Source organism: Acipenser ruthenus, chromosome 4 (assembly GCF_902713425.1).
Source record: "Acipenser ruthenus chromosome 4, fAciRut3.2 maternal haplotype, whole genome shotgun sequence".
In the NCBI taxonomy this organism is placed as follows: Eukaryota; Metazoa; Chordata; class Actinopteri; order Acipenseriformes; family Acipenseridae; genus Acipenser; species Acipenser ruthenus.
Genome location: NC_081192.1, coordinates 45,331,556 through 45,346,357, shown reverse-complemented (window position 1 = coordinate 45,346,357; position 14,802 = coordinate 45,331,556). Strand labels below are relative to the sequence as shown.

Genomic DNA, 14,802 nt, shown 5'->3' with positions numbered 1-14,802 from the left:
TTTCCCTTGTGACTGACATGCTTTGCATCCAGTCAGTTTCTTGACTTCAAAGACACTGCTGAGGTGAAACGACCTAGAAAGTGAAGCAGCAACATATTTTATAGAGTAGTACCAGAGGTCACATTTTAAAATGAAAATACGTTCCAAGCGTACAACTTTTGTCTTCCAAAATAGATAACTATTTTATTTAGCAAACAGAGTGAACAGCAACACTCACCAGCACTCATCTTAACTGACAGTCAGAGCACACCAGGAGAACTGTATTTGTATTTCTTATTAAACGAGCACCTTTGCGCTTTGAAATGGCAAATTCTGTGTCCGAGTCTCCCTTCCTGCTACACAACAGCATTGCCAGTGACTCCGTCCTGTCACACAATGTCAACTGACATAACTGCTTTATAAAATTGTAAGCTATAACATGTTTTTAGTAAACTTTTAATGATTAAAAACATGCTCTTTGGACCACCTATTACATTTCTAATGCAAAGCCGGACAGTATAAAGTTTTGTTTGTGTTGTTCAATACAACAAGGTAGCCTCTGGACAAACTGTGGACAGATAATATATTGACTCACTACCATCCAATGGAAACTGCATGTTGATTGTAAACATCCAAATTAAAGGCATGTAATGTATTAGCTAATCTGAAACCTTGCCAGTATTGGTATGGATTGATAAGATGACATCTTGTGATCCATCTTTCCAGTACAGAAACATAAATCTATGTGACCCCTCCAACAGCAGAATCTGATGCAATGGCTGGGTTGCTGATTTAGCTGAAGCCTTTCTGCTGGAATGTGCAGTAATTACTTGGGAAATTCCATGCATATCAAATGGCAGATAAACTCTGCACACCCATGGTTGTTCCAATGCATTCAATCTGGGGATGTAGATGATTCTATTTTTTCTTTATGTATATATATTTAAAGGATTTTATTGTGTTTCACAGTTTTAAAGTACTATTGATAAACACTGGGGGCCTAAACATTTGTTTTATCTTTTATCTAATCCTGATCTTTCATTTTATATATATGATTGTTGTAGTTCTGCTGGCTTACCTGGTATATGCTGACAGTCCACAAAAAAATCAAGAATGTAGTAAAATTTTAAAAAATGCCCTAGTCTGCAAATGTATGTGGTCACATGATGTGTCATGTGATCCCCTATACCTACAGTATATACCTACAGTGTGCAATGCTACATTACCATCAAGAGAATCTCTGAGGTACACCTGGAATGGCTAACTTTGCAGAAAACCCCTTTTGGAAGAGAAGGAAAATGAATTTGGAACTCCACTCACAAGCAGTTCAGAGCATCTTTGTCCCAGACTGCAACAGCATCTGGCAAACCAATCAAGGAACACTATATTGGGTGTTTAAACCAAAACAGACTCATTGCTGATCTGGCAGCTACAGTTCCTGAACTCAGGCCAAAGCACCTTAATACAAAGTACATCAACATTGAATAAAATCCATATATTTTAGTATATTTCAGTAATTGCAATAAAACCACTTAGGTAAGAAGAGGTAAGAGGATAACAGAAAACAATATGAAAATGTTATTTGAAGTTACTTACTCTTTAACCAAATGTTTATTATAGATAGATATTTTTTTTTTTTTTCCAAAAATGTAGTGTGTCCATTTCTTTTACCCCCGATTTTCTCCCCAATTTGGAATGTCCAATTATTTTTTTCCTTCACCGCAGCAATTTGATGGGTTCGATGTAGCGCTGAGAGGAGAAGCAGTCCCTGTCGGCTTTGCCTCCCTCACCCACAGGAGCGCCAGAGCCAATGCGACGCTCCCTTAGGAATCCCCAGCAAAGACCAGTGACCCCTCACACCCAGGACGCAAACCTGCGCTGTACGACTCACCCTGTACACCATGCCTCATTTATTCTACAGCTACAGCTATTCTACATGTTTTAGGAGGACTGTAACAGGGGAGATCTGTGCTGAATATCTGGCGCATGTGTCGTTCTGCAGGAGAGGGGCAGCAGCCTCGTAAGATCTGCCTGTCAATCATGGCAATGACACGGAGAGGTTGGGTGGAAGGTGTGTTGGCTTTCCCTCTCTCTGAGTGGTTGAGAGGCGGGCCTTGTGGAGGGTGCTCAGCCCATAAGAACTGCTCTTGGTTGTGCATTGGGGTGGCCATGACCGGGGAAACCCAGTGACGCTAGCTGAGGAGGCGAGCGTAAACAAACATCAGACAGGAACGCCAGTGGTAGAAGCTAGAGAATAAAATCAGGCAAGCACGGCTGAGGAAGACAGCCAGCCTTAAATAAACCTTTTTTGAAAATATATGGTTACGTACCGAGGGGATGTGTGTAGCAATAGGGGAACCTTGGCCATCCCAGTGCACAGCAAAGATTAGGACAGAGACCCGAGCTGACTGGCATAGCGGCAGTGGGGGCACTGTGTTAGCAGCACTTTTGTTTTGTAGTTTTATTACTGTCTTTTATTTTCCCTTTTTCTTTCTCCTTTGGTTTTCATTATTATTTTTGAGCACCTGTGAGTGCGCCTACATATACCTGTGTTGGTAACCTGTGGTCCTGATTACCGTTGCTGGTATACAGGCCACAGACAACAGCACCCTCTGCGTGCTAAAATAAATAAAAAAGAAAATAAATAAAACTGGGCACCCGTGAGGTGTTTTCAAGTACAATCTTCTGTCTCCCATGTCAGTGAATACCCCCACCCTTCCACAAGGACATCGAGGTGTTTTAACTCCTTTATGTGGTTAGTTCGTGTTCTGGCCTACATAACATATTCAGATAACTATTATACAATCAAGAAAAATCACACAGACTCTGTCTCATTTAGTGTTTAACAAATCTGTGTTATATATATATATATATATATATATATATATAGTTTTTATTTTTTATTTTACTCCTTTGATTTATTGTATGCTTAATAATATATCAGGAGGCTACAAGCCACATAAAATCCTAGCTCAAGGACAATCTGGGAAATCCAGTATCCTGTACAAATTATTAGCATCAATTTCATATAGTAAAAATGGTTACAAAATAAATGTTTGAGTTTATAGCACCCAAGGCTAAAATAGCAGCCAATATACCAACTCCTTATAACTAAATATAATATAAATCCTACTATTAATACATACACCAATACATGGAAGATACAGAAGCAAGATACATGCTTAAGTTCAGATTCTCACCTTAGTCAGTCAGATTTCTCAAGGCAGCACTGCAGAAGGTGGATCAGGTTTAGAGCTGATGCCATACTGCCATTTTGCTTGCTCTTTAATAGCAATTTTTCCCTGCTTTGTGTGTCATAAGGCTTAATTAAACTTAAAACATCTGGCTTTTTAGATAGCCCTTATCGCTAAAATTAATAATATGGTTACTGTCCAGTTTACTCCTTTAAGATTAATATTACATGCTCCCTATTTTTTTAAATCCCTAAAATATGTGAGGCAGTCTTTAAACTAACAATATTTTTGTGTATCATGCAGTTCCTTGTACTGAATCTATCTATCTATCGAGAGAGAGAGATTTTCTGATATACATCACCTGCTCAGTCAATTAGTCCTTCCTTGGGTTAAAATGTACTCCCCTCTTTGCAGATAAAGAACAGCAGCCCTTGTGTGACAGGGTGGCTGTGCGGTGACATCAGGTCAGAAGCAGGAAGGGAAAATACTGACACCAGGCAGTACTGCAGTTCAAAACAAAAGATGTGGTGGTGCTGTTTATTTAAATACAAAAAATAAATAAAAGGTTTTAACAAAAAGACTTGCTCACAGAGCGAAAATAAAAAGTTCAAACAAAACAAGTCCGTCCTCCTCTCAAAACACCCACCCGGAACTGAGAGTGCTGCAGGTTTATATGCAGGTTACCATCTCCCGATTTAGCAACAAATTAATCACTTAATTAATTCGGGAGATGGCCACCTTCTGCACAAGGTTTTTAAATTATTCCTGGCAGAGGACGAGCACCAATCTCGCTTCTGCCAGAACACGTTTTAAAAATAAAAACAAAACAAAACCAGCGGCGCTTCGCCGTCATATAAATACATAAATACAAAAACAAATAAATACAAAACAATAAATTGCAGAGGGGCGGAGGGAGAGACCCCATTCTAAAAATAAATAAACAAATCAATGTACAGGGCTCCTCGCCCTGTTACACCTTGCTTTTCAATTTTAAGTAGCTAGGCCTCAGCAAACTTGACGTTGCTAGCAAAAATCCCTCTTCCTGGCATTCTACAGCTAAATATCCGAGAGGCCCCACTTTCTAACTGGAGTTGCTTTTTATTAATAAGAAACTTCAACTGTAAGCACATTCTTAAATTTATTACATTAGATCATAATTCTGCTAGATTCAAGAGACTGTGCGTAAAGGTATTTCTACAGATAATGAGAGGCCCACATCTTAGTTTCAAGCAGCTACCAGTAATTAATGTTCATTCCTTTAAGAGGGGCACACAGGCAAGTTTTTTTTCTAACATTAGATCATTACCATTAGATCATTATAGTATTTCTGCTCACTTCCACATCTTTTAAAACACAGTACAGAATTATTACAATATTTTAACATTGTTACAGTTTCAAAGTCTTTTTAATCACATTCTTCCAGGGGGACTGAGTCTTGGTCAGGCTCTGCTCTTAGCACGTCTGTAAAGCCACTACATGATACTTTATCCATTTCTGCACATCACAGTCTTTAGGGCCTGATACCTGCAAAAAAACTCAAACCCTGTTAGCCGGGCTCCCATCTCTGCATTCTCTTCTCCATCATCAGTGGGGAAATTCCACAGAAGTTAAGCTGGTTCTATCGTAGAGCCATACATCTCTGCCGACTACATCTTTCACTCAAAAAGGTGCTTGCACCTTGTGCAAGGGAGGAAAGGTTTTAGGGTCACTCGTGACTACTTTGTAGTTTTCCATATAATGAAAAACTGACAAATTGAAAAATGTGACATTTCAAAATGTAATATGAAATACTGTACTACTATTATGGCTTCCAGTAGACTTGTCTCATTCTGTAGTTTCTTTGATCACTTGATGTTAAATAAAATATCTAAATTATGTTCATATAGCTTTTTTTATTCTTTTTTTTTAAATTATATCTCAATCCTAAAATTCTTGGTGATGCAAAACTTTTGGCCAGAGTTGTATATTTTAATCTATCCCAGCAATCCATCACAGACTTCATTGTTTGTCTTATATAGCCTCGCCGAACCAGGCCTTATACAACAACGAGTCTGTCTGTAAACAAAACCATAATGTTACATAAAGTATCTTTGAAACGTATGATTGAACTGCAACAGAGACCTTTACTGTACATTACTAAAACACTTGTTTTTCATTCCTTTCTTTCCCAATAACATGAATTCATTTCAGCATGCAGCTGCTAACTTTCTTTCTCTGTGTAGCCTAACACCACACACTTCCTCTTCTACATAAGGGAACATTCTACTGTTGGCATGAAGTTATGTTAAAAATCAGACAAGGTTTTTCTACTAAGAGAATGTTTACAACTAAAATAGAAATAGCATGGTATGATTGCAGTGCTATTATTCCTGAAATAAATTCACAACATGGGTTTACAACAAACCTCTGGGTGCTGTGCCAGGGGCTGTCATTTAATTGGAATTAAGAGGGACTACGCTAATATTTTGTATGTCATGCATCATGAGAACTGTGCTATTAATTAAACGTGCATTGCATTAAAGAGTGTATGGAAGGGTAGCGAGCGATCAAGGCTAGCGTAGGAATAGCAAAGGCAGGAGGATGGCGATAGCAGTTTAAAAACGCTTTTCACACACTTATTTTAACAAAAATAAATCATAAACAAATAAACAGAACAAAAAAGGAAATGAAGCACCCAAGTAAAGGCTAGATTTTGCATTGATCGGATTTAAACCCCATCACTGCTAAACTTAAATTCTAAATACAACAAACTTTATTTACAAAAACACAACACAATGTGTACTTGCATAGGGCCTTAGCCCTGCCACAGAGTGTTTAACTTTTAGTAAGGTTTTAGAATGATATTATAGAAATGTTTGAATTGTACTTACCTAATCTTGAATTTGATTAATTTTGACCCATGGACCGATGTCAGCTGTACCAAAGTGGCATTGGCCTACAGCCTCCAAGTGTTCCGTGCTTGGAACATGCATTTCCAAAATCTAGAAAAAGTACAGTACGATAACATCAAAAGAACCAAAAGCCATTGTAAACATAGCCAATGATTTATCTTTAAAAATAACCAGGTGGCACTATTGGAACTACTGTTTCAAAAGGACATCTGTCTGATTTTTAATGAGCTACAGATTTAGGAAGGGGGTGGAGTTTTCAGGTAGAAATCTAATGTTGTTCATTTTAATTTGTACATTGCAAAGAGGGAGACTGGGCTCAGATACAGTATTTACACCGTTACAGAAAAGTTACTAAAGGATACCATTACATTCCCAGTGTATTGCTATAAATAAACCACAGCACAACCATAAACAGCCAAACAATATTCTATAGTTGCCTTGATACAATGTTGCACTCTGGTACTGGTACAGCCATGGATAACAGCATGTATTTGTCATACCATTATGATATATCATGTATGAGAAATCAACCAATCACCAGAACATCTTATCCTGTTACAGATGTCATCCTGTGCTTAGAACACGTGGTACAGATCTATAGTTTAAATTCAATAACACAGTTTATGTTTAATAGTAATTATTGGATAAAAGCTTAATTTTTGTGATTTATAATATGTTAGTATGTCATGTGTCGAATGTCTCTTTTTCAATGTCGCTTGGTCTGCTTGACACCCTACTTATATGACAGGAGCCTTGGGCACCAGGTAATAGAAATAAATGGAAAATTCCTGTGTTAATTACTTGCAATTTAATATTTTGAGCTGTGGCCAGCAGCACAGCAAATTAAGAATCTGGAACAATGTGCATGTTGCAATGTTGCCAAAATCATTTTTGAGATGCAGACGATCTTAAGGTTCTAGTAAATTACTTATGAAAGAAAAGTTTCAAATAAGCATGGACAGGTCTCCTGTTAAAATGTTTAATCTAAGATTTTAGTGTAACTTAAGGTCAATTTTAATACAAACAGTTTGCTAAGAGGAATACGTGCATCGATATTGTATTACGATTTGCTCTATGAAACAGATACCGCTAAGAGGCTTAACATTATTATTGATTGTGTCCAGCGAGCAGCCTGTGATCAGCAGCTTTTGCTTGAAGGGTAATTCAGTTCAGAAGCGAAACAGACTGGAAAAGTAGTTTTAGACAACCGCTTACATAATGCAAGAAATGCAGTCTGGCATTTCAATAAAATATGTTGTTAATAGCTTTGCGTGTGTGTCTGGCCTTTTTTTGTCACATACACAGCTTTTTATTAAACTGAAATGATTAATTAACCTACTTCACTCTTTTAATTTAGTATTTAGGCCTAAGCATGTTTTTTTCCATGCCTCAATGAGCCACCGCAGACTTAGAAGTTGTCAACCTATACCAAGTTAATATTTTTAAACGTCAGGTCTGTTTCATTAATTGATAAAAAAAGTTAAGGCTAATAAAACATAGTCTGATTGAAACAAAATCCAGCATACTTCTATATTCTGATGATAAATCCTGGCAACGGATCAATAAATCGCACCACGCAATAAAGAAAAACCTATCCCTGACCATAATTTGTACCCTAATCCACCCATCTCCACATTCTAGTGCAAAAACATCTATCTAGAAAAATAATGAGGGATTCAGATGCAAATGGAGTCTGAATCACACCTAATGCATTTGTTAGTCAGCACTCCTCTCTAATGTTGCAAATTAAAACCTAGCAGGAAGCCCAAACACACAACTCTTCAAATAAAAGCTTTTACTGCTTTTCACCAAAATACTCTCCAAGCCTGCAGACTATCTCTTCTTACTCTTTAAAAGGATAGATATACCAATACTGTTGAAGCTGCCATATTTGCCTGCTGTTTTCTATCTTATCACTTTAAAGGGGTTTGAGACAATGCAATACTGTAATTAGTCATAGATCTCACCGATTGTGCACATCACGTATAGGTGTCCCATGTGCAGTTTTGATAGCACATGTTATTATAAAATATGATACCGTACAGGTTAAATTAAGCTCTCCGTTTGTGTGCCTTTCAGACTCTCATATACCCTTTAATTTCAAATTTAGAATAATCCTGAAAACAAATAATTAGTTTTTCTCCCCCTGAGGAGGTAACTGCAGGATTGGAAAAATGAGGGTTAGTATTTGGTCATTTGAGTTTATTGGTTATTTTACAGCTACATATTTTGATGTGACAGAACAATCTGTCTGCAGTGATTTGAAAATATCACCAAGGGAAGAGTTTAGTGTATGGTTGCAGGGTGCAATGATGCTACAAGAACATTTTAATCCAACAGTAAATCTTTGAAAATGTGACCCCACAGTAAAATGTTAACTTTCATAATGAACATTTATAAATGTTACTAAATTAATATTTATTTTTATATAACTTGCTCCAGAATGTGTTGTTCCTTGATAACATAAATCATATCTAATAAACAAAAATGTTTGTTTCTTTTGAAAATGGGACATTAAATATCTGTCCATCAGTGAGAATCCTTGCTGGTTGCTAGGTTACAGGTATCAGAAACTTCATGGATTTGATTGAAGCAACCGGAAATCAACCAGGTTGAGAGTGCACAAACCAAATTACGTTTTTAATATTCGTGGTATAAAGTATAAGTTAACATATTCCAGGCTGTTCAGTGCTATATTTATCTTTTTTTTTCATCACTGGCATACCCTGCAGACCGATATCAACGAATTTTGAACTGGGATTCTGACAGTGCAGATTATAAATACACACTGAAAGAATTCACTCTGGCCTGCAAAAACACACACACACCAAACCACCCCCCCCCCCCCCCAGACATTTAGGCAGAATAGAAAGCTGAGAAATAATTACACAGTTTGATACGAAATGAGAAGTGATACATTTTTAGAGATGTGTTCAATGGTACAAGTGGAAATTGGAATAATGACCCAAGAAATACCTTTGCAAGAGAAGCTGGGAGTTCATTCAGGAGCCAGACAACCAACCAACCATATCCCAGTTGTTGGAGGTGCTATATTCCAGATTAGATAACAAACACCCTGGCTAAATTCCAAAACAGAGAAAATAAAGAATTGTAGGAGGGATGAAACAGGGAAAATTGCTTGTGAAATCTGTATTTTAACAGGAAGATTTGTTTATAGCTACACTGCCATCTCCTGGTGTGAAATATCAAGATAGATCTCTACTGCTATTTATAAATTACATGTCTTGTTTCCAGATACTGGGGCATATTCAATTGATCTGAACAAAGGCAGATCTAAACACTACCGTTCTTAAAATAATTTTAAAAATCAAAAATCCCATAATGATTTCCTTCTGTTAAATTATGATAAATAAAAACACTGGAAGATTTCTGACTGAATGGTTTAGATTTGCCACTACTCAGATCAATTGAATAGAACCCACTGTAGGTTAACTGTGTATATTTTTATAATTATTTGTTTATTTTAGCAGAAACCTTTATCCAAGGCAACTTACAGAGACAGGTGTGTGAACTATTAATCAGCTGCTGAGTCACTTACAACAGACAGAGCAGGAGGTTAAGACAGTGAGTGAGCCGGGATTTGAAACGGAGACTTCCTGGTTACAAGCCCTTTTCTTTGGCCACCGGACCACAGCCTCATAGGGACATGGAAATAGAATGTACAGTATATCCCTGTTGCCATTTCAAACTCCTCTTGTAATATTTTTCCTGGTTAAAAAAAAAAGGTAGAAAGTTAAATTATATTTTCTTTTATGTTGAAGGAATTGCAGTAGGTTTTTTAATAGAAATATTTCACTTTTATAATTAAAAAATGTGAAAATGGAAGCAGTGGTGGTAAAATGGCAGGTGAAATTAATTAAAATTATTGTACCATGGACTAGACATAAGTAAGACATAATATATTACTATATATATATATATATATATATATATATATATATATATATATATATATATATATATATATATATATATATATATACTGTATATATATATATATATATATACTGTATATAACAAATATATAACATTTCATTCAGTATGTCAACAAACTTTTGACTGTCTTCTTCATGTTATTTGTTTTGAGATTGCTGTCTGTCTTCTGTTGATTATTACAATTTTATAGCAGCAGGAATTGTATATTGTTCATTTGTTCCCAAGTATGCTTTTGTGGAGCTGGGTGATGTAAGACAGAAACAGTGCCTGGTGTGGCTTGTTCCTAATAGCAACAAGACATAAATCTCCCCACAAAATAATCAAGGACTACTTGTCTCATATACAGTGGCTCTCAAAAGTATTCACCCCCCTTGGAATTTTCCACATTTTATTGTGTTACAACATGGAATCAAAATGGATTTAATTAGGAGTTTTTGCCACTGATCAACACAAAAAAAGTCCATAATGTCAAAGTGAAAAATAAAATCTACAAATTGTTCTAAATTAATTAATTACAAATACTTTTGAGAGCCACTGTATATATATCCAAGTGCTTCTATTAACAAAAAAACATACTTTGAATAAAAAGCTTTAATTCCAGGGTGTCATTTTGACAGTATTGATACTTCCATATTAAAATGATTAGTTTTTATTCTGTGTCTATCACAATCTGTGTCTGTAACTCTCCCTTAAACTAGAAACTCTCCTAGAAACACATAAACGTATCATGTAATTCCAGTTACATTTTACATTTGGCTTCATGTAAACAAATGGCTTTTTTAGTTTTGGTGTCATGTTATTTCATTGTTATGTTAATGGTATGTTATTGCCTTTCATCTGCATAATGAAAACATGTATCAGCTTGGCAGTCTGCCCGGAATAAGCATTGGCGAAGGAGGTGTATGTGTTTTTCATTTTCCTCAATAATTTATTTTTGATTATTGTATTTGTGAAGTATTTGTTAACACAGACTACGTATTAAATTCTTGTCGTGCCTTTGCCATTTTAATTTGAAAGTGTTTCTCTGTGTTGACAAAGTTGTTTTCGAACATTTTAGAGGTAAGAGTAAGAAAATAAGAACATAAGAAAGTTTACAAACGAGAGGAGGCCATTCAGCCCATCTTGCTCGTTTGGTTGTTAGTAACTTATTGATCCCAGAATCTCATAAAGCAGCTTCTTGAAGGATCCCAGAGTTTCAGCTTCAACAACATTACTGGGGAGTTGGTTCCAGACCCTCACAATTCTCTGTGTAAAAAAGTGCCTCCTATTTTCTGTTCTGAATGCCCCTTTATCTAATCTCCATTTGTGACCCCTGGTCCTTGTTTCTTTTTTCAGGTCAAAGAAGACCCCTGGGCCGACATTGTCTATGCCTTTTAGGATTTTGAATGTTTGAATCACATCACCGCATAGTCTTCTTTGTTCAAGACTGAATAGATTCAATTCTTTTAGCCTGTCTGCATACGACATGCCTTTTAAACCCGGGATAATTCTGGTCGCTCTTCTTTGCACTCTTTCTAGAGCAGCAATATCCTTTATGTAACGAGGTGACCAGAACTGAACACAATATTCTAGGTGAGATCTTACTAATGCATTGTAAAGTTTTAACATTACTTCCCTTGATTTAAATTCAACACTTCTCACAATATATCCAAGCATCTTGTTGGCCTTTTTTATAGCTTCCCCACATTGTCTGAGTCAACATAAACTCCTAGGTCTTTTTCATAGTTCCCTTCTTCAATTTCAGTATCTCCCATATGATATTTATAATGCACATTTATATTGCCTGCATGCAATACTTTACACTTTTCTCTATTAAATTTGCCATGTGTCTGCCCAGTTCTGAATGCTGTCTAGATTTGAATAACCTTTGCTGCTGCAACAGTGTTTGCCACTCCTCCTATTTTTGTGTCGTCTGCAAATTTAACGAGTTTGCTTACTATACCAGAATCTAAATCATTACTATAGATCAGGAATAGCAGAGGACCTAATACTGATCCCTGTGGTACACCACTGGTTACCTCGCTCCATTTTGAGGTTTCTCCTCTAATCAGTACTTTCTGTTTTCTAGATGTTAACCACTCCCTAATCCATGTGCATGCATTTCCTTGAATCCCTGCTGCGTTCAGTTTGAGAATTAATCTTTTATGCGGGACTTTGTCAAAAACTTTCTGGAAATCTAAATAAACCATGTTGTATGCTTTGCAATTATCCATTTTCAATGTTGCATCCTCAAAAAAGTAATGTAGGTTAGTTAAACATGATCTCCCTTTCCTAAAACCATGCTGACTGTCTCCAAGGATATTGTTACCATACAGGTCATTTTCCATTTTGGATCTTATTATAGTTTCCATAAGTTTATATATAATAGAAGTCAGGCTTATTGGTCTGTAGTTACCTGGTTCGGTTTTGTCTCCCTTTTTGTGGATCGGTATTACGTTTGCTATTTTCTGTCGGTACAACCCCTGTGTCAAGAGACTGTTGCATGATCTTGGTTAGCGGTTTGTAAATAACTTCTTTCATTTCTTTGAGTACTATTGGGAGGATCTCATCTGGCCCAGGGGATTTGTTTATTTTTAAGAGCTCCTAGTCCCTTCATCACTTCTGCCTCTGTTATGCTAAAGTTATTTAAAATTGGATAAGAACAGGTCGACATGTGGGGCATGTTGTCTGTGTCCTCCTTTGTAAAAACCTGTGAAAAGTAATCATTTAATATATTTGCTATTTTTTTTTTCTTCATCTATTATTTTGCCATTTGTGTCTCTTAGACATTTAACCTCCTCTTTGGATGTTCTCTTGCTGTTATAATATTGAAAAAACATTTTGGAATTGGTTCTAGCCCCCTTAGCAATAGTGATTTCTATCTCTCTCTTGGCCTTTCTAACTTCCTTTTTGACTTGGGTTTGCAGTTCTAACTACTCTTTCTGTGTACTTTGTTTTTGGTCCCTTTTAAATGCTCTGTAAAGTGCCTTTTTCCACTGAATATTTTTAATTGATCTATTAAACCATTTTGGCCATTTTGTTTTAGATTTAGATTTGTCTACTTTTGGGATATAATTGTTTTGCACATCTAGTATTACATTTTTAAAAACAGCCATCCTTTTTCTGTGGATGTTCTCTCTATTTTACTCCAATCTACTTCTGTTAGTCTCTGTTTCATACCTCCATAGTTTGCTTTTCTAAAATTGTAAACCTTAGCTTTAGTCATTACTTTTGGGGTTTTAAAAAATACTTCAAATGAGACCATGTTGTGGTCTGAGTTTGCCAATGGCTCTCTGACCTCTGTTTTAGTTATTCTGTCTTCATTATTTGAAAAGACTAAGTCAAGGCATGCCTCCCGTCTAGTCGGTGCCTTGACAAATTGCGTTAGGAAGCAGTCATTTGTCATTTCCACCATTTCAATTTTGTCCATCGTGCTCCCCACCGGGTTCTCCCATTTTATACAGGGGAAGTTGAAATCCCCCATTAGTATGGCTTCTCCTTTTCTACACACATTTCGAATGTCATTGTATAACAGATTATTTTGCTCAGCCACCTTATCCTTTGTTGTCAACTTTAACATTAATTTAGTGCAACCTCATATATCAAGCAGCAAGTCTGCATATTGTACAACCTGAAAATACAAGTTTAACTTGTTTAACAAAATACATGAACTTGTTATACTTATTTACATCTGTTCATTGTACAGTAACAACAAATATGCAAAGTGTACTTTAAACCCTCAAGCTGATGGGGGTGCAGAAAATGGAAGCAGGGAACAATTAAATACAGTACTTCATTGTCCATTAGAATAGAGCCGTGTTACCCTTTGATGTGTGAAAGTGTGAAATTGGTTTTTAGTGTTATCTCATACCATGGGTCTACTACATACACCTCCATGTTCCGAGAAGGAAAATAAAATGTTTGTTCACCACTATTCAGAAACACCACAGAAATGTCATAAAAAAAGGTATGCGGCCAGCCAAGCATTTAAATGTATGGACTGCAGGAAGTACAATAATAATAATTTGTGGAGGAATACAGATTAGCTAGTTTACCAGTGCTGTGATGTTATTTTACTGCTCATCTGACTGTCAGGTCTTCACATTCTTGAAGATGATCTTTTCAACAGCTCAACATACTTTCTACAATGTCTTATAACCTTAAAGCCCTGTCCTCTATTACAAAATCTGGTCACGCTTTATTTGAAGAGTCGTTTTTTTGTTAATAAACATGTTAATGTACATTTTTTATTTTCTGTTAACTGTTAGTTAATAATATTTAATAGGCCAGCTAAAACTGCAAACACCAGCGCCCTGTGGATGATCAATACCCAGTCGATCATATGCTTGAAATCGGTTCAAATTGTTACTGTAGTAATGTTTAGCAAATTAAATCAGTTTTTTTATTAACCCTAACCTTAACCCTAACCCTTAGCTAAAAATTAACAATGTTTGTTAACAGTTAATAAACTAAAAAAACGGCCCTTAAAATAAAGTGTGACCTAAAATCCTAGTATTTTTTTGAGACTAACAACAGATTACAGTTAACAAGGTTTGTTTGTTTTTTTTTTCCTGGTGGAGCTAGGCTAAAGATTTGTGCAAAAGGTAAAATTGTGTTATTTGTTGTGACTGTAGTGGTTAGGGAAGACTTGGTTTGGGAACTATTTGCAGAAGCTTGGTGCTATGACTCATAGAGCACAGTGGCACATTCGCATGATTGGGCAGGGCAGTGTCAATTAAGTCCCTGGCTTGCTCAGTCATTTGTTTTGGGTTATGTAACTAGTGAGTGAATGGAGGAGTTTG

The 14,802-nt window shown here is 36.3% G+C and overlaps 1 long non-coding RNA gene across 1 annotated transcript; it reads right to left on the bottom strand.

Annotated features, from left to right (window-relative positions):
* Positions 1-3,119: 3,119 nt before the first annotated feature.
* LOC131737044 (uncharacterized) lies at positions 3,120-9,170 on the bottom strand. The gene is made up of 3 exons (XR_009328617.1): positions 9,041-9,170; positions 6,044-6,154; positions 3,120-3,706 (listed from the first exon to the last, which is right to left on the bottom strand). It is a non-coding gene; the product is annotated as an uncharacterized LOC131737044 (long non-coding RNA).
* Positions 9,171-14,802: the final 5,632 nt, after the last annotated feature.